The following is a 19065-nucleotide window of genomic DNA, read 5'->3' as shown; positions in this document are numbered from 1 at the left end:
GCAGGGAAAAGAGAAAGGGGGTCCTCTCTTTTTGCCCTTTCTTTGAAAAGCTTTCTTCTTACTAATAATATTGAAGATTAATATTTAACAGAGAAAAATATGGGATCATACAATGTGCATAGAACAGAAGCCACTTCAGAGGACTGAGGCAGACTCCCCATAGGGACCATAAATTTAATCCTGGTCCACTTACCCACCCAACAATTCAGGCTCATAGTCTCTAAATTCTGGTCATTTATAGCATCAGTCTAAACCCTGTCTAACCTATGTCCCATCTCTTCCCATGGCCTCCTGCTGAGAATTAATACTCTATAACTTAGAACCAATCTTTACCATAGCACTGTCACATTTTATCATAATTTCTATATTTTCAAGTTCATTTCATCATCACACTGACAGCCTGGTAAATACTCAGGGTCAAGAAGAAAATAATGAAGAAAAGGAGAGCAAATAAAGAAAAGAAAAACAATGCTAGTTTTCTCTTTGTTCCTTGCTTCTGCACAGCAGAGTCTGTGTTATAAATACGTCCTCTAATATGTTTACATAGTATCCAAAATACCACCAGTTGAACTTATAACACCTGAAAAGACTCAGTTAATGTGCCCTTAGTCATGACAATGATAGTGAAGACAGTACTATAAATAGTGATTGCAACGGCAATGACATTTTTGTGAAAATTTATTCAATTTCTCCAATAAAAATGTATTAGTACCTACTACACTTATGAAGATTTATATATTTATTTATGGAATAACACAATGTGACTGATGAGGAAATATGCTAGTGATGACACAGTCCATGAAAAGAATGAGATGTATTTATTGAACAAGCATTTATTGAGAGCCTATTATATGCCAGGTACTATGATAAGAAAACAACACATCTAACTTACAATTTACTAAAGATGGGGGACAGAGATCATTCATTCAATCAGTACGTATATTGTGATGGATAATGAGAGAAATACACACAAAGCTCTGGGTTCAAAAAACAGGTGACCTTAACTAGTTCAAAAAAATCTTCCTCAAGAAGGTGAGGTTTGAATTGAAATTCAAGATGAGTAGAAATGTCAAGGAAAAGGACAGGATGATGCATTTCCATTAGGAAGAGCCCTGACAATACATAACTGGAGGAAGTTGGACTCTTGATGAACTAAAGAAGGTAACATGTTATTACAAATATATAACACTCACTCAACACTACATATATTGCAAGAGTATGTAAATACTCAACAGCGTACAAGAAACATTACAGTGAGAACCAGCGGTAGAAACTAGAAGACAATGGGCAAGAGAGTTAGAATGAAGACAGAAAATAAACAAACAAAGCAAGAATTAGAATAATATTGTGTGCAATAAACTTTAACTCAGGTCTTTGCACCAGAGACTAAAAATAAGGAAATAAAGAATTAGTATTAACCTGAGAAGTTAGAAATACATAATACTATAAGAGCCATAGAGGGTCAGCCATCTCAAAAACAGGCTAGAAAAATACAAAGAATAAAGATTTCAAATGTTATGGCAATTTTGGAGTCAGATGGAACATGAATATTTTACAGTTTCTCTCATAATCTTAAGACTTAAAGTATCTCCAGAATTTGCCACCCCAGTTTCTGTGATGCCAAAGTTTTTCTGATAGAGGGAGCCTTACTGCCTCCACAGACAGGCTATGTGTCAGCGTCATGGTGGTGGGAGGTGGCCCATGTTTTCATATGAACTCCTGAGTCACTTGATCCAGGTCTATTAAAGTCTAATTATTTCTTAATTACCTGATGCACTAATTTTGTCAAGACAAGTAAATAACAAACTTTTAGGGGAAAAGGTATCCAAAGAAGTACTTGCTGATTGATCAACTGATACTCCCCAGCCCTTCTCGATTTTCATCCAAATATCTAAACACCATAGGTCTCAGAAGAGATTTCCCAACTTCTAAACACTCAGAGTAACTTCATTTGCTCTCTCTTCTTTGTCCCCACCAGGTAAGTAGCATGGTCTTATGGGGCTCCCATCCCACAGGGGAGGGTCACCTTGGCCCCCGAGGTCCAACTAATGAGAACTACACTCAGGTGGGATCAATACTGTTGAAACTTAGAATTTTACACAGGTGCTCCCAGATCTGCTTGGTCTTGACTCCATGGGGTCCAGTGCAGGGGGAAACAGCAAGTAGAGATTGGCAAGGATGACTTTCGCAGCAGAGGCTGTGGGTTGGCTGAAGCGCTGCATGATTACAGAAAGAAAGCCTGGTCCGTAGAAAAAGAGAATGACACAGACGTGAGCTGTGCGTGTGCTGTCTGCTTTAGCACGTGCCTCAGATGAAGGCAAATGAATCAAGGTCCTCACAATCTGCCATAAGAGTAGGCAATAAAGGCCACATCCCCAGCACCAAGAAAAATCGCCACAGCAAAGGCATAGAGGTTATCCATGGTGGAGGCCCCACAGGCCGGTTTCACCACCGCCATATGCTCTCAGTAGGTGTAGGCAACTGTGTGGGAGCCACAGTAGGACAGCCGAGGGGCCAGGCTTGGAAAGGAGGTGGTCAAACCCACACCTCAAAGCACCACCAGGCCTCCAGTCTTGGCAACAACTACCAGGGTAAGAATGGTTGCGTAACATAGTGGGTTATAGATGGCCACAAAGTGGTCCAGGGCCGTGGCCACCAGCCCTCCCGATTCCATGGAAGAGAATGCATGGATGAAGAACATCTGGAAAAGACAGGAGTAGGAGCTGATGGCTATAGCACCAAACCAGAAAATGGCCAGCATCTTGGGCAGAGTGGAGAGAGAGAGAATCAGGTCAACAAAGGAGAGCATGGCAAGAAATAAAAACATGGGCTGGTGAAGACTGCATTCTGTCTGGATGACAAAAAGCAGCACACCATTCCCAGTTACTGCCAGGAAGAACATGAAGCAAAAGGGAAGTGAGATCCAAATGTGGACAGCAGTCAATCCTGGGATGTCAACCAAGAAGAAAGTATGTGAGAAGAGATGAGAATTATTGGGAAAAGTCATTCATCTCACTTAGAAGTGTGAAGTGCCCCTGCAAAGAAAGGCAAGCAGGTTAAATTCAATGAGAAGGTTAGGAGCTCAGAATATGTGGTCTCACTAACTCCACCATCACCATCAGTCTTCCCCCATTATTCTAAGAAAATAGTCAAAAGTAATTTCAATTATGTCAATGTTTCTGCAAGATCTTTAAATATGGAAGAGGCAAGTCAGCTTGGTCCAGTGGGAAATGCATTGAACAAAAAAAAAAGCAGAAACCAGTTTCCAGAATTACACTTCCTACTATATCTGTGACCTGGAGCAATTCACATAATTTAAGCAAATCACAGATTCAAGTAGATGCCCAGGAACTGTTGTAAATGAAACTCCTTCCCATCATGATCTTATTCCCAAATTCTGAATGCTAGTGATTGATCTAATTAGCACAGACCTCACATAAGTCTTATATAACCAACCTTCATCTGAAACTGCCCCAAATCCTAACACCTGGAAAATTCCTCAATTTGGAGACATTCCACTTCTCCAACTTCCACTGACTTCCAGGTTATGGAATAAATGGTCCCTGATGACTCCAACATTGATTAGATTCTTCCTTGGGTTATTCCCCAATCATTTCACAAATGTATATCTTGCTTCTTTCCCCAAAATCTCAATAGAGATCTGATTTCACCACCTCCTGTATCTCCCTCTCCTTCAAGGTGGTATTGTACAGGGGTAGACACAAAGTTCAGAGTTGTGGTGACCTGGAATAAACAGAAACTTTTTTAATCTAATAATTATATGAAAGTCAAAAACTCTATATCACAGCTATACTGCTAAGAACAGGAAATAAAATGATCAGATATACCTTCCAATTCAGTTTTTCATGTAATCACATAAAGTGTACAGAATTATACATATCCTCAACATGTACTATGCTCAAACCGTCATTTTGTAGGTTAGAAAACTAAGGTCTAGAAATAAGTAAAAGACCCAGAACCCCAGAGTTATTAGTGACAGAATCAGACAAGAACTTGCATCCACTGACGCACGAGCTAGGAGGTTATCGTCTTGTCTTTGAGTGAACAGTGACTGCTGTGGGGCAGAGGAGGAACGCCCAGGACACTGTGGCCAGGAGTGGGTAGCACAGGAACCAAATAGCATGGCAAATGAAGAACGACTTGGGGATTAGGTGTCTCCCAGCATCCCCCAACATCTGCGGTACCACAATCCTCTCATGCCAAAGAAAAGCACAAGGACATGCAGGGACCTGGGCCCAGGGTCTGAGAGGGTTTTGGAGCATAAGAGTGATTCACATTCCAAGCAGAGACATTACAGCTGGGTTCCTCTCATACTTTCAGTGGCAGCAGAAGGAGTCTCTAAACATTAGGGAAAGGAGCAGAAGTTAGCCCAGGAGCATAGTTCAGAAAAGAAGGAACATATATGCATTAACATACAATATTTGTTTTTCTCTTTCTGACTTACTCAATTCTGTATAACAGACTCAAGGTCTATCCACATCTCTACAGTTGACCCAATTTCATTCCTTTTTATGCCTGAGTAATATTACATTGAATACATATAACTGATTCACTTCATCATAGAGCAGAAACTAACACTACATTGTAAAGCAATTATACTACAATTTTTAAAAGGAAATTAAAATAAGAAGGAACAGTGCAGCTTTAAAATGACCAAGAACATTTTGCTTTTCTCTCCAAGAGAAATTACATGACTGTTGCCAATACCTTCAACCATAGCTGCTAAGGAGACTATGTGATAACAGCAGAAGGCATAAGGGCTTGGAAGAGAAGGAGATTTGAGTGGACCTGTAGTTCTGGTGTCTTGGAATAAACACTGGACCAGAAGTCAAGATTCTGGTTCGAGGTACTATTTCTGCCATATGTCTGCTGTATGACTTTAAGCAAAACATCTAACCATTTTCAAGCCTTAGTGTCCTCACATGTGAAATGAACATACTAAAACCTATCTCACAAGATATATTATGAGAATCCAATGACATACAATATGTGAAAATGCCTTATCAAATGCTAAAAACAGTCATTTTATTATCACTGAATTACAAGAAGTAAATGATGCATTAGGAGTTATCTGATTAAGAGCAACAGAAACTTTGGCAATTCAGAGGCAATGCATTTGATTTGACAAAAGATGATAGGTTCAAAAAAAAAAAAAGGGTAGTTTCATCTCATATGTGGATGTTGTTTAGTAGTAACCCAGAGCCACCCAGTCAAAAATACTATATCCTCCCAGATAATGCTCCCTTTCTCCCTCCCAACACACATTGTTTCCCTCAGCATCCCCAGAATATGGTGCTGTGAGGGAAGAAGTGTTGGAAGGTGTCAAGAAATGTGGCTTTGATCACCTGAGCACATGCTTCAGATTATCCAAAAAGTTGCCCAACCTTAAGCCTCAACCCACTTTGTGGAATGAAACAGTGTCTTCAGGACTGTGTAGGAAATAATTAAATCTAACGGCCCAACTATCCCCTCAGGACCCAGCAAATGTCCCTCATTATAAACTTTATGCCTCAAGGGAAAGTCTAACTCAGTAAGCTCAACTCTTTTATTTCCATCAGGGAAATAGTAAAGATTAAGAATCCTAGAGCTAGAGGATTCCTGGAGGCAGATGTAGGGGCCTCCATAAATGTTTCCCTAACGTTCGCCTTGCAGGCTTCAAGGAGGAGCCAACCTATAAATAACTTACTATTGAGCCAGAACCAGCAGGATGTTTGCCTGCTTTGGAGGAAGTAATTCTCACACACCCAATTCCCCCCGCTTGTATATGACACAATGTGAAAGTGTTAGTCACTCAGTCCTACCCGACTCTTTGTGACCCCATGGACTATAACCCCAGGCTCCTCTGTCCATGAGATTTTCCAAGAAAGAATACTGGAGTGGTAGCCATTCCTTTTTCCAAAGGATCTTCCTAACTCAGAGATCAAATCTGGGTCTCTCACATTGCTGGCAGATTCTTTACCACATAAGGCACCAGAGAAGCCCATATACAACACAAAAGGTCTAGATAGATCTATGATGATGTACACATCATCAATATTGGTGATATTTCCCCCTTTTCCCTACTGTTATCAATACAATGCATTTTTACCCCCAGACAGCCTATCAGATTATTCAGATCTGGGAAGCTTGGGGAAAAAATTAAGTTGTAGATGTAGCCTATTTGAATCTCTCTTCCTTGGGCCTACCCTTAAATATTACTCACCAAAGAGGTGCACTGACCTACGAGGAATGAGAAGTTAAGCTACCAGTCAGGTCCCAAGAACAGAGTATTTAATGGGTACCTTTTCAGGCACTGCCTATAGGGATCCAAAGTGAAACTCCCACCACCCAGATACCAATTAGTACTCTGCTCCCTCTTCAAACAAAGGTCTAACAAGGTCTCTTCTTATTACTGAGTCCTCAAGGAACAGCCCCAATGGGGAATATTTTGAACATCATACTCCAGAGTGCCATGTCAAGAAAGGGCTAAGGGCCTGCAACCAGAAGCAAGGAGAGACATCCTGTGATGGGAAATGGGACCACCTAATTTGATCACCAAGCAACCTGATTTAGGGAAGGTAAGAGGAAGGCAGGGAGATGGGGAGGGACAACACCAGGACCAGCTACAATATTACCTATATAGCCCCATGACATAGGTGGAACTATGAGAGGAAGAATGGATTAATAGGTGACAGTGTTTATAAAACGAGAGAATCTGGCCATGGAATAAGGCTGGAGAAAATGCCAAATGTCTCCTGTACTAGATTTCAAAATGGTAGACACAAGGGCAGGCCAAGTCCTATAGGTATTGCCATCCATATCTTATCTCACCTTAGTGAGATTACCTTCAGCTCTGTCTCTTCTTAACCAATTTCTCTACACTTGACTCAGTTCAGTCACTAAAATCCCTCCTTAAAGTGGTGCCAGATTAATCTATGAGAGCATATTCAAGAGAATAGAGGATCTGGACATTGCATTGGATTGAGAAGGACTGGAAAAACTGAGTGTGTACATAAAAGGATACGTGTGGTGGTATGCATGAGTCTTCATGGATTCTTCAAATCCAGTAAGAAACAAAGTATTCGTATTTTGAAGAAAAGAAGTTTTTGTTTTGTTTTGTTTTAATGAAGCCAAAGGGAAAATAAGAACAAATACATGAAAATTTGTAGTTCGGGACTTGGCCAGATTTGTATGTCTTCAGAAGGATAATCCTTAATTAGAAAGATAAAAGTTAACACAAGTTTTATTAAAAGAGAGCAGCACAATTTGACTGGAAATGGTCATTGCCCAGAATCAGTTCCTCCATTTAGGATAGCCATGTTCTAAGGGTACTAACCCAGTTCCAGAGGGAAGAAGACATGGTAGGTGTCATTTTAGGTAGAGCCAAGATTATGAACACTAACGTGAAGCACTCAACTTTCTGACACTGAAGCCAAGCTTGGTAACAATGAGCTTAGGACAGATCATTGTATCTTAGAGGATGCTAGGATATCTCTGAAACTTCAGGATATTGGTTTTATAAGGTAGAAAATATCAGGTCACAACCTCATCGGAGGAGGAATGAGTAGGCAGGAGCAATACAAAGGTCAACTGAGTGGAACTGAAGGAGAGGATGAGTAACTGAAACAAGAACTTAAGACTCAGAAAATAGAGAAGTTGGGGGTTCCGTGGCAGGCCAGTGGTTAGGATTTCACGCTTCACTGCTAAGGGTACAGGTTCAGCCCCTGGTCAGGGAACTAAAAGCCTCCAAGCCATGTGCCCTTTGGCCCCCAAAAAAGAAAACTATTAAAACTAAAACATTAGATTAATATAAACATGGACCATCTAACTGAAATCCTCAAATCCTCATCTAAATTCAGAAATTGGGCAAAATATCAAGAGATCAGGACAAGACCAAAGCTCCAAGAACATTCAAGAGGATATGGATCAATAATCTGGATCAATAAAAGTATTTCTTGAGTTCCTTTTAAGGGTTGCGAAAGAAAGAAAGAAATATGGATTTTTAGAGTCAGGTGAAAGATACACATCAAGCTAAAGCAAAGCATCACCAAAGGTAAGCAGAGGTACAAGCAAAGATTTCTGTGGCCACACCTTGGAGAGATGGAAACACCTTGGGGAGACAGAATCTAATTATGCCTGTGGGAATCAAGGAAGGATATACTAATGAAACAATATTAAGAGGAAAGTTGAAAAGTGAGAATAGAATATTTCAGGATCAGACATTAACATTAAAGACACCAAAACTACTAAAGTATGGAATTCTTGATGAATAGCCAAAAACTGAAAATTGAAGGATTAGTGGAGAGGAATGAGATTTAAGAGGGAGGTTGGATCCAGGCTGCAACAGGTCTTAAGTGCTCTTCCGAATAACACTACATGTTAAATATGAGCTCAAGGAAGACAACGAACAAGGGAGTTGTTTAAGCAAAGCAGTGATGATAATAAATTAGTGACTTAGTAGATTTCTTACATATATTCTGGGCATGAAAAGAAAGACATGATATCTGAATGAGTAAGAATTAGTGAAATCCGAGAAGAAATCTGTGGCAATGAAGTAAAAAGGAGGAAATTGGATCAAGTCTTTACTGATAAATATTGTCAATTAACAAATAGACAATAATCCTGTGCAAATTTTTAGAAAATAGGGGAGGAAGGAACATGTTCCTACTCATTTTATGAGGTCAGTATTAACTGATAACAAATTAGAGACTTACAAAACAAGAAAATCCAGGCCAATAACCCTCATGAACAGAGATATAAAAATCCTTTACAAATGATTAGCAAATCAAACTCAACAATATATAAAAATGATGATGAGTAGATGGGGCTTGATGATGCTGTGAAAGTGCTGCACTCAATATGCCAGCAAATTTGGAAAACTCAGCAGTGGCCACAGGACTGGAAAAGGTCAGTTTTCATTCCAATCCCAAAGAAAAGTAATGTCAAAGAATGTTCAAACTACTGCACAAATGCACTCATCTCACACGCTAGTAAAGTAATGCTCAAAATCCTCCAAGCCAGGCTTCAACAGTATGTGAACCGTGAACATCCAGATGTTCAAGCTGGATTTAGAAAAGGCAGAGGAACCAGAGATCAAGTTGCCAACATCCACTGGATCATCGAAAAAGCAAGAGAGTTCCAAAAAACCATCTATTTCTGCTTTATTGACTATGCCAAAGCCTTTGTCTGTGTGGATCACAATAAACTGTGGAAAATTCTGAAAGAGATGGGAATACCAGACCATCTGACCTGTCTCTTGAGAAATATGTATGCAGGTCAAGGAGCAACAGTTAGAACTGGACATGGAACAACAGACTGGTTCCAAATAGGGAAAGGAGTATATCAAGGCTATATATTGTCACCATGCGTATTTAGCTTATATGCAGAGTCGAAGTCGAAAGTGAAAGTGAAGTCGTTCAGTCATGTCCGACTCTTTGTGACCCCATGGACTGTAGTCTATCAGGTTCCTCCATCCATGGGACTTTCCAGGCAAGAGTGCTGGAGTGGATTGCCATTTCCTTCTCCAGGGGATCTTCCCAACCCAGGAATCAAACCCAGGTCTCCCGCATTGCAAGCAGACACTTTACCATCTGAGCCACCAGGGAAGCCAAGAGTACATCATGAGAAATGCTGGGCTGGATGAAACACAAGCTGGAATCAAGATTGCCAGGAGAAATATCGATAACCTCAGATATGCAGATGACACCACCCTTACCACAGAAAATGAAGAAGAACTTAAGAGCCTCTTGATGAAAGTGAAAGAGGAGAATGAAAAAGATGGCTTAAAGCTCAACATTCAGAATACTAAGATCATGGCATCTGATCCCATCACTTCATAGAAAATAGGTGGGAAAACAGTGGAAACAGTGAGAGTTTTTATTTTGGGGGGCTCTAAAATCATTGCTCTAAAATGACTGCAGCCATGAAATTAAAAGACACTTGCTCCTTGAAAGAAAAGTTATGGCCAACCTAGACAGCATATGAAAAAGCAGAGACATTACTTTGCTGACAAAGGTCCATCTAGTCAAAGCTGTGGTTTTTCCGGTAGTCATTTATGGATGTGAGAGTTGGAATATAAAGTTGAGCACCGAAGAATTGATGCTTTTGAACTGTGGTGTTGGAGAAGACTCTTGAGAGTCCTTTGAACTGCAAGGAGATCCAACCAATCCATCCTGAAGGAAATCAGTCCTGAATATTCATTGGAAGGACTGATGTTGAAGCTGAAACTCCAATACTTTGGCCACCTGATGTGAAGAACTGACTCATTGGAAAAGACTCTGATGCTGGGAAAGATTGAAAGCAGGAGGAGAAGGGGGGGACAGAGGATGAGATGGTTGGATGGCATCACTGACTCAATGGACATGAATTTGAGTAAACTCTGGGCATTGGTGACCGGACAGGGAGGCCTAGTGTGCTGCAGTCCATGGGGTTGCAAAGACTGAGCGACTGAACTTAACTGAACTGAGATGAGGCTTACCCAAGAATGAAAGATAGTTTAACATTCAAAAAAGTTGATTTAATTCATCAAATTAACAAAATAAATGATGAAAATCACATACAAAATAAAATAAGATCTTAGCATTTCTGGGGAAAAAAGTAAAATGATTATCACTTGACTACAACATGACTGTAAGTAGAAAAACCTACGATCTGTACTATTAAGTAAATCTAGCAGGGTCATTTGATAAAGTCAATACAAAATTTATTTTCTGCACTTGTACACAGTATTAATAACTATGGAAAACTGGAAAATTAGATTCATAAAATCATTAAGTATGATGACATCAAAATATATAATATACTCAGGATTTAATTTGATAGACTATATCTGAGTCTTTGCACTGACAATTAGAAAACTTAGCTGGGAGAAATTATAGATTTAAGTTAATGAAGAGAAATGCTATGTTCATGCATTGGAGAACTCAATATGACTAAGATGGCTAGTCTCCCAAATTGATCTATAAACATGATGTAATTTCAAAGAAAATCCCAGAAGATTTTTTGTTTGTAAAAATTGGACAACTTATTCTCAAACTTATCTGAAATGCAAAGACCCAACAGAACAAAAATAATTTTGGAAACAATTCAGAAGTTATCAAAGTCGGAGGACTAATTTCAAGACATTTTAAATCTACAATATCAAGACAGTGTAATATTAACATAAGGGATAGTTTAATAGCTCAATGGAACAAAAAGCAGAGTTCAGAATACACACACACACATATATATAAATAATCAGTTGATTTTTTTTTTTAAACTAACGTGCAAGGTACTGTGATGGGAAAGGGATAAACTTTTCAATAAGGGGTATTGAAACAACTGGATATTCATATACAAAAGATAAACTTCCTCCATGGAGACCAAGTAGAAATTGAAGACACAGACCACCCCAGATAAATGGCAAGGATAATAAGCAGGGGGATTTACTTGGGAGGCTTGTCTTGGGCACCCACAAGATGAGTAAATCTTCACACCACCAGTCAGAATCTTAGGAGTTTATAGAGAGATCTTAAGTGGATTCACTCAGATGGTCTCAAAAACACATGACTCTCTTCAGCTGCATCTTTGAAAATGGGTCTGGCTATGGGACTGGTGGGTGGTACACCCATTCCAAGGACAGGAAGGGAGTGAGGATCCTGATTGCCCAGGTCCAGCTCAGGAATCAATAAGCAGTCACATCCTCTGAATGAAGTAATCCAAAAATCTTAAGACAATGTAAAAGCTAAAATTATGAATTTTCTAGGAAAAAAATAGTATAAAATCTTTGCAACTTTATGTTAAGCAAAAATTTCTTCAATAGGACACAAAATGTGTTTTATTTTAAAATATAGTTTACTAGTTTTATTTTATAATTTTATAGTTTTATTTTAAGCTATAAAATAAAAATTGATACCTTGGTGGCTCAGACAGTAAAGAAACCACCTACAATGTGGGAGACCTGTGTTCAGTTCCAGGTTTTGGAAGATCCCCTGGAGGAGGGCATGACAACCCACTCCAGTATTCTTGCCTGGAGAATCCCATGGACAGAGGAGCCTAGTGGGTTGCAGTCCATGGGGTTGCAAAGAGTCAGACATGACTGAGTGACTAATCACAGCACAGCATAGTTCATTAGCTTTATTTTATAATTTTATTTCAAACTATAAAATAAAAAATTGATATATTAGCATTTACCAAAATTTTTAAATCTTCTCATCAGAAGACACCATTTAGAAATAAAAGACAGAAGGAAGCAGGTGGCTGACCTGTCAGCCCCTTGAGGGGCGGCACCATGCTGCTCCTTGTGAGCCCAGGCCGGTGCCCCAGGGCAAGGCGCCTTGAAGCTGTACAGCCTAAGTGTCTGTACAAAGGTGAGTCCAAGGCAGTGCTCCTCAAAGCCACATATGATGTGTCCTCTTTCAGCTTCTTCCAGAGGTCCAGGGTTTAGGAATTCACCGCCTTCACAAGCCAACTGATTGTGGTGGTGGTGGTGGTGGTGGTGGTGTTGGTGGTGGTGGTGGTGGTGGTGGTTTAGTTGCTAAGTCGTGTCTGACTTTTGCAACCCCATGGACTGTAGCCTGTCAGGCTCTTCTGTCCATGGGATTCTCCAGGCAAGAACACTGGAGTGGGTTTTCATTTCCTTCTCCAGAGGATCCTGATTGTGGAGTGCTCTGCAGAAGGTAGCCAAGCTTCTGTGGAACAAGAATATCTGTGCCATGTCTTGGTGAAAAATGACAGTCTTGCGGAAGTGGTCATTGCTGACAGTGAACATCCATCCTGGGGGTCTTTTACCTTGCTAGAGAAGGTACTAGATGAATTCTCCAAGCAGATCCACAGGACAGACTGGCCAGTTGGATCCCCTGATACCATCCAGTACACAGGCCTGGACAGACACCTCAGTAGACACCAGAACCCCGGAGAAGCTAACTCCATGACTACAGTGCAGGCTGAACTGGATGAGACCAAGATCATCCTGCACAACACCATGGAGTCTTTATTAGCGCGAGGCAGGAAGCTCGATGACCTGGTGTCCAAATCCGAAGTGCTGGGAATACAGTCGAAAGTCTTCTATAAAACGGCCAGGAAATAAAACTCGTCCTGTGCAACCATGTGATGGCCGCCAGCAGAGCCCCTGCGGGGGCACATCACCGTCATTCACATCAGAACCGCACCCCCATCCCCCACCCCAGGAAGCAGAGCCACTTCGCACCGACCCTAGTGGGACAGACCCAACTTCCGCTTTGGAGCTCCTGGGAGGAACCGAAGGGTGGAAGGCACCTAGGGGTGGGGAACGTTCAAATTCACATGCCTAGTTATTTTTGAAAAGATAACTTGAGGCCAATGAAAGTGTGTTTTGGGACCAAATGGAACCATAAAGCTCAGTGACTCTGCAAAATAAATAAAAATAAAAGGTAAGTTGCAGACTTGGTAAATATATTTGCACTGCATGGGTCTGAGAAAGGATTTGAATCCAGATTATGTAAAGAAAGTATACAGAGAAATAATAAGACAACTCAAAAACAATAAAAATATTTGAACACTTTTCAAAGGAAGATTTATGGATAGCCAAAAAGTTCAGAAGCATATTAAAAGATGTTCAATATCATTAGTCATTGAAGAAATGCAAATTAAAACCATAATAACTTACAATGATAGCCATATTAGGATGGCTAAAATTAACACTGACCATACCAAGTGCTGGAGAAGGAAATGGCAACACACTCCAGTACTCCTGCCTGGAAAATTCCATGGGTGGAGGAGCCTGGTAGGCTACAGTCCATGGGGTCGCAAAGAGTCTGACACGACTGAGTAACTTCACTTTCTTTCTTTCTATATTTCCTTTTGGAGAAGGAAATGACAACCCACTCCAGTGTTCTTGCCTGGAGAATCCCATGGACAGAGGGGCATGGTGCACTACAGTCTATGGGGTTGCAAAGAGTCACACACGACTAAGCAACTAACACACACACACATACCAAGTGCTGATGAGGATGCAAAGCAACTGGAACTCTCAAATTGCTGGTAACAATGTAGAATGGTAGAACCACTTTGGAAAACAATTTGGTAGATGCATTTTAATAAAATTAAACATATGCTTATCACATAACCTAGCAACTCCATGCCTGAATTTTTTAAAATTTTTATTGGGGTATAATTGAGCTTGGGCAAACTCCAGGAGATGGTGAGGGACAGGGAAGCCTGGAGTGGGGTCCATGGGTTCCATGGGGTCACAAAGAGTTGGCCATAACTTGGTGATTGAACAACATAAGTGATTTCCAACTTGTCTTAATTTCAGGTGTACAGCAGAGTGAATCTGTTATATATACATATATATCCACTTATTTTTATATCCTAATGTTCCATATAGGACATTACAGAGTATTGCATAAAGTTCCCTGTGCTATACCATAGGTCCTTATTAGTTATTCATTTTATATACAGTAGTTTGCTTGTGTCAATCCCAATCTTTCAATTTATCCCTCCCAACCCCTCCCAGGTAACCATAAGTTTATTTTTTACATTTGTAACTCTATTTCTGTTTTGTAGATAAGTTCACTTGTAGCCTTTTTTAGAGTCCACGCTTAAGTGATTCATATGACATTTGTCTTTCTCTGACTTACTTCACTCAGTATGACAGTTTCTAAGTCCATCCATGTCACTGCAAATGGCATCGTTTTGTTCTCTTTATGGCTAATATCCCATTGTATATATGCACCACATCTTCTTTATCCATTCATCTGTCAAAGGACATTTAAGTTGCTTCCATGTCTTGGCTTTTGTAAATAGTACTGCAATGAACATTGGAGTGTCCATGCCTAAATATTTACTAAAGAGAAATGAAAAATTTTAGGTAAAAAAAAAATCCAGTTTTATTAATCATTTCCTTTACATTTAGTCCTTTTTTATGAGCTATTTAAGAAATTTTTATTTACCCCAATGTTATGAATATATTCTTGCATGCTATCATTTAGAGCTTTTACTGTTTTTAACCTTTCACATTTATTCTCAAAATGACTTTTGTGTGGCTAGGAATCAAGGTTCACTTTTGCCTGTGGACAGCCTATAGACCTTCTACCTTTTAGAAAAAAGACTGCCCTTTCCCACACTGCTTTGTGTTCATATACATGTAGGTTTATCTTTCAGCTCTCTCTTCTTTTTAATAATCTTTTTTCTTTTTCCTGTACTACACTGTGTTAATTATTATAGCCTTATAATATATACTGCTTATAAAGCTTAAGTTCCTCAATCTGATTCTTCCTCTTTAGGTATTTTTATAACAAATATGTGGGAAAGTATCAATTTGTAAGATTAGGTTGAGTGCCATATCAAAATACCCATGATATCCATGGAAATTCTTGTCTCTGGCTTTCCAGTGTCATATATATGCACTGATTTGTCAACAACCTCTTATATCCTTGTGTCATGTGGAGAAAGACGTTACTCTATCCCCTCTAGAGCTCTGAGTCAGTTGACTGAGGCCCTCTCACACCTGCATCACAATCTACTTCTCCATTTACCCAATCTTTCCTTCTCCCAGCTTTTCCATGGGTTCTGATCCCTAATAAACTTCTTGTGCCCTCGATTGTTTCGTTGTTTACTTCCCACGAATCAAATCTGAGTCTCTTTGTAGTCCACCTGAAACTATCACAAGTTAATTGGCTACACACCAATGCAAAATAAAAAGTTTTTAAAATTTGATACATTTTGGTTTAGTAGGAAGATTGGGGAATATAAATCTCAAGTAGATTTAAAAGAATATGAGAGGTAAGGAACTGGAAGCTACACATTGAGAGAAATGCTTTAGGAATTTGTGGAAGAAAGAAAAGAGAGGGAGCAGATTTAGGACAAGAGTGCCGGGTGGGAGAAAGTTGAGATCAGGAGGTATATTAGTCAAAGTCCTAACAGGAAACAGATGATACATGTAAAAGGAAAGATTGAAGAGAGTATAATGAAGAGAACAGTCAAAATACATGGGAAGAGTTAAAAATAATAATAATAAAGCAGGGGTGGCAAAATACACCAGGGCTGGTAACATCAAAGGCATTACCCTCCCGAGGCTGGACAGCAATGGAGAGCTCACTATTGGAAGAGTCATCAAGGGAATCACCTCATGGGAGCAGTGGCCTTAGGAGAGGCCCCAGGCACTACAGAACAAGTGGACTTGTAAGGGGTCCCCCAACTTGTCCTTCTTGCTGCCTCTGATCAACTGCCAGTGCTTCCTATTAGCCAAACCTAACAACATCCAGAGGCAATAGACTTTACCCTCTCTGGGTACAGAGCAAGGTGTAAAGTGGGTCTCGGGGTGGGGGAGTCAGGTAGAATGTATTTAGAAGAGGAAGTATAAATATGCTCTTATATGGGACAGACAACCCATGAGAAAAGACATAGTAAAACATAAAACAGAGAGAATACATCTGCTGGAAAATGGTCCCTATGGAGGGTGAAGAAAATTGTGTCTTGTGGGAGGGGCAGGCCTTGATGGAGTCACACAGATGGAAAAACACCTCTCTCTAAACCTTCATCAGCAGAGATGAGTACTAATAGTGCTTCCCAAGGGACTGAGGCCTGAGTACTTCTCTTCCCTGAGATGAATTTGATATGCTCCTAAGACTGTTGAAGGCCTTTCCAGGCTGCAGTGAGAAAACATCAAGTTTTGATGCACACAGGAAACAAGATTAGAGAGAGCTTCTTGGAGGACCAAGGGAGTAACATAAAGGGTCCAGGGCACCTCCAAGTTCCAATCTATGCAACAACCCAGATGCCAGGGGAGAGGAAAGGATGTATTCTTTGCAGCAAAAGTAAGGGTGTAGCCAAGAGAATAGAAACCATAAAGAAGGCTGAATAGCGAAGAATTGCTTCTTTCGAACTCAGGTGCTGGAGAAGACTCTTGAGAGTCCCTTGGACTGCAAGGAGATCAAACCAGTCAATCCTAAAGGAAATCAACCCTGAATATTCATCAGAAGAACTGATGCTGAAGCTGAAGTTCCAATACTTTGGCCACCTGATTCGAAGAGCTGACTCACTGGGATGGTTGGATGGCATCGCTAACTCAATGGACATGAGTTTGAGCAATCTCCGAGAGATAGTGAAGGACAGGGAAGCCTGGGGTGCTGCAGTCCATGGGGTCACAAAGGGTCGAACATGATGAGCAACTGAAAAACAGCAGCAGAAGGCGGTTCCATATGCAGAGAATCTCTCCAAGACCTCCTAGCAGGGAGTGACCGGGAGACGGAGGTGAGAGGAGGCTCATTTCCTGCCCTGTGTGCCCTGTGTGTTCTGGTCGCCCAGCCTCTTTCTTCCTTCCCTGTCAGTGTTCTCACTTTGTTTCCTTAGTGTGATCACTGCAATTCTGGCCCTCTTTTCTGTCAAAAACAAGAGAGAAAAGTGTACATATTAGAAAGAACAGAAACCCCTACCGGAGGAAAGAGTCCCAGAACCGCTGCCTCTTGGAGCCTGACACAGAGGAGCCATGTAGTAAATGCTGAAAGGATGGTGAAAGCAGGACAACATTCTGTTTAAATTACAGATCCAAGAGCCTGAACAGAGAGAGTGACTTAACTCACTCATTTCTGATTTTAAAAAACCAAATCAAGAATTAGAAATAGACATAAAATCACCAAACCAGTTAAGATTGTTTATCTGAAAAGCATTCAAATATCAATAACCTCAGATATGCAGATGATACCACTCTTATGTCAGAAAGTGAAGAACTAAAGAGCCTCTTGATGAAAGTGAAAGAGGAGGGTGAAAAAGTTGGCTTAAAACTCACTATTCAGAAAACTAAAATCATGGCAGCTGCTCTCATCAATTCAAGTGAAATAGATGGGGAAACAATGCAAACAAGGACAAATTTTATTTTCTTGGGCTCCAAAATCACTGCAGATGATGACTGCAGCCATGAAATTAAAAAACACTTGCTCCCTGGGAGAAAAGTCATGACCAACCTAGACAGCATATTAAAAAGCAGAGACATTACTTTGCCAACAAAGGTCCATTTAGTCAAAGCTAAGGTTTTTCCAGTAGTCATGTATGAATGTAAGATTTGGACCATAAAGAAAGCTGAGTGCCAAAGAACTGATGCTTTTGAACTGTGGTGTTGGAGAAGACTCTTGAGAGTCCCTTGGACTGCAAAGAGATCCAACCAGTCAATCCTGAAGGAAATCAGTCCTGAATATTCATTGGAAGGACTGATGCTGAAGCTGAAACTCCAATACTTTGGCCATCTGATGCAAAGAACTGACTCATTGGAGAAGACCCTGATGCTGGGAAAGATTGAAGACAGGAGGAGGAAGGGATGACATAGGATGAGATGATGGATGGCATCACTGACTCAATGGTCATGAGTTTGAGCAAGCTCGAACTTGCTTGTTGGTGATGGACAGGGAAGCCTGGCGTGCTGCAGTCCATGCGGTCACAAAGAGTTGGACGTGACTGAGTGACTGAACTGAACTGAATGGATTCACCAGCACCACAGAGGAGAGCTCCAGAAACATACTATTTAAAGTTCAGATCTAGACAAGGATGTTCATTATCAGTGTTTCTTTATATTGTTTAGAAAATTATAAAGATTTTTAAAAGATGCCAAATATAAATAAGAGCTTATATTAATTAAAGTTATCCCAGTGAAATTTTAGCAATGCATCTTCCTGCCAAAAAAAAAAAAGATAAATACCGAGGAGAATCTCCTAAATAATTAGCTTTGAAAAGCAGTAGTGTAAAATAGTTATGTTTTGTGAAATGTTTTAGAAAGCAATAATGATCCAAAGGTTTTTAAGATAATAATAGCTAATTTGGAAAGATAAAGAGATAAAAGAGAAATATAAGGTAAAAAATTCTAAAACTACTTATGACATTTATGACAGAAATTTCCATTAAATTTCTGAATGGAAAGAATCAATGAGATAAAAATAATCAGTTCTTCCATATTACTCTGTATGTTTCAATTTAATACAACCAGTCTTTTTTTAATTGAAAAAATTATCCAAAATTATTAGTAAAACCCTACTCTAAAGTGAAAGTGAAGTCTCTCAGTCATGCCTGACTCTTTGCGACCCCACGGAGAGTAGGCTGTACCAAGCTCCTCCGTCC

The 19065-nt window shown here is 40.1% G+C and overlaps 1 pseudogene; it reads left to right on the top strand.

Annotated features, from left to right (window-relative positions):
- The first annotated feature begins 12268 nt into the window (after nt 1-12268).
- LOC138420148 (synaptobrevin homolog YKT6 pseudogene) lies at nt 12269-13090 on the top strand (annotated as a pseudogene).
- The last annotated feature ends 5975 nt before the right edge of the window (nt 13091-19065 follow it).

The sequence above is a fragment of the Ovis canadensis genome, chromosome 15 (genome assembly GCF_042477335.2).
Source record: "Ovis canadensis isolate MfBH-ARS-UI-01 breed Bighorn chromosome 15, ARS-UI_OviCan_v2, whole genome shotgun sequence".
Classification (NCBI taxonomy): Eukaryota; Metazoa; Chordata; class Mammalia; order Artiodactyla; family Bovidae; genus Ovis; species Ovis canadensis.
This window is presented reverse-complemented; position numbering and strand designations above follow the sequence as displayed.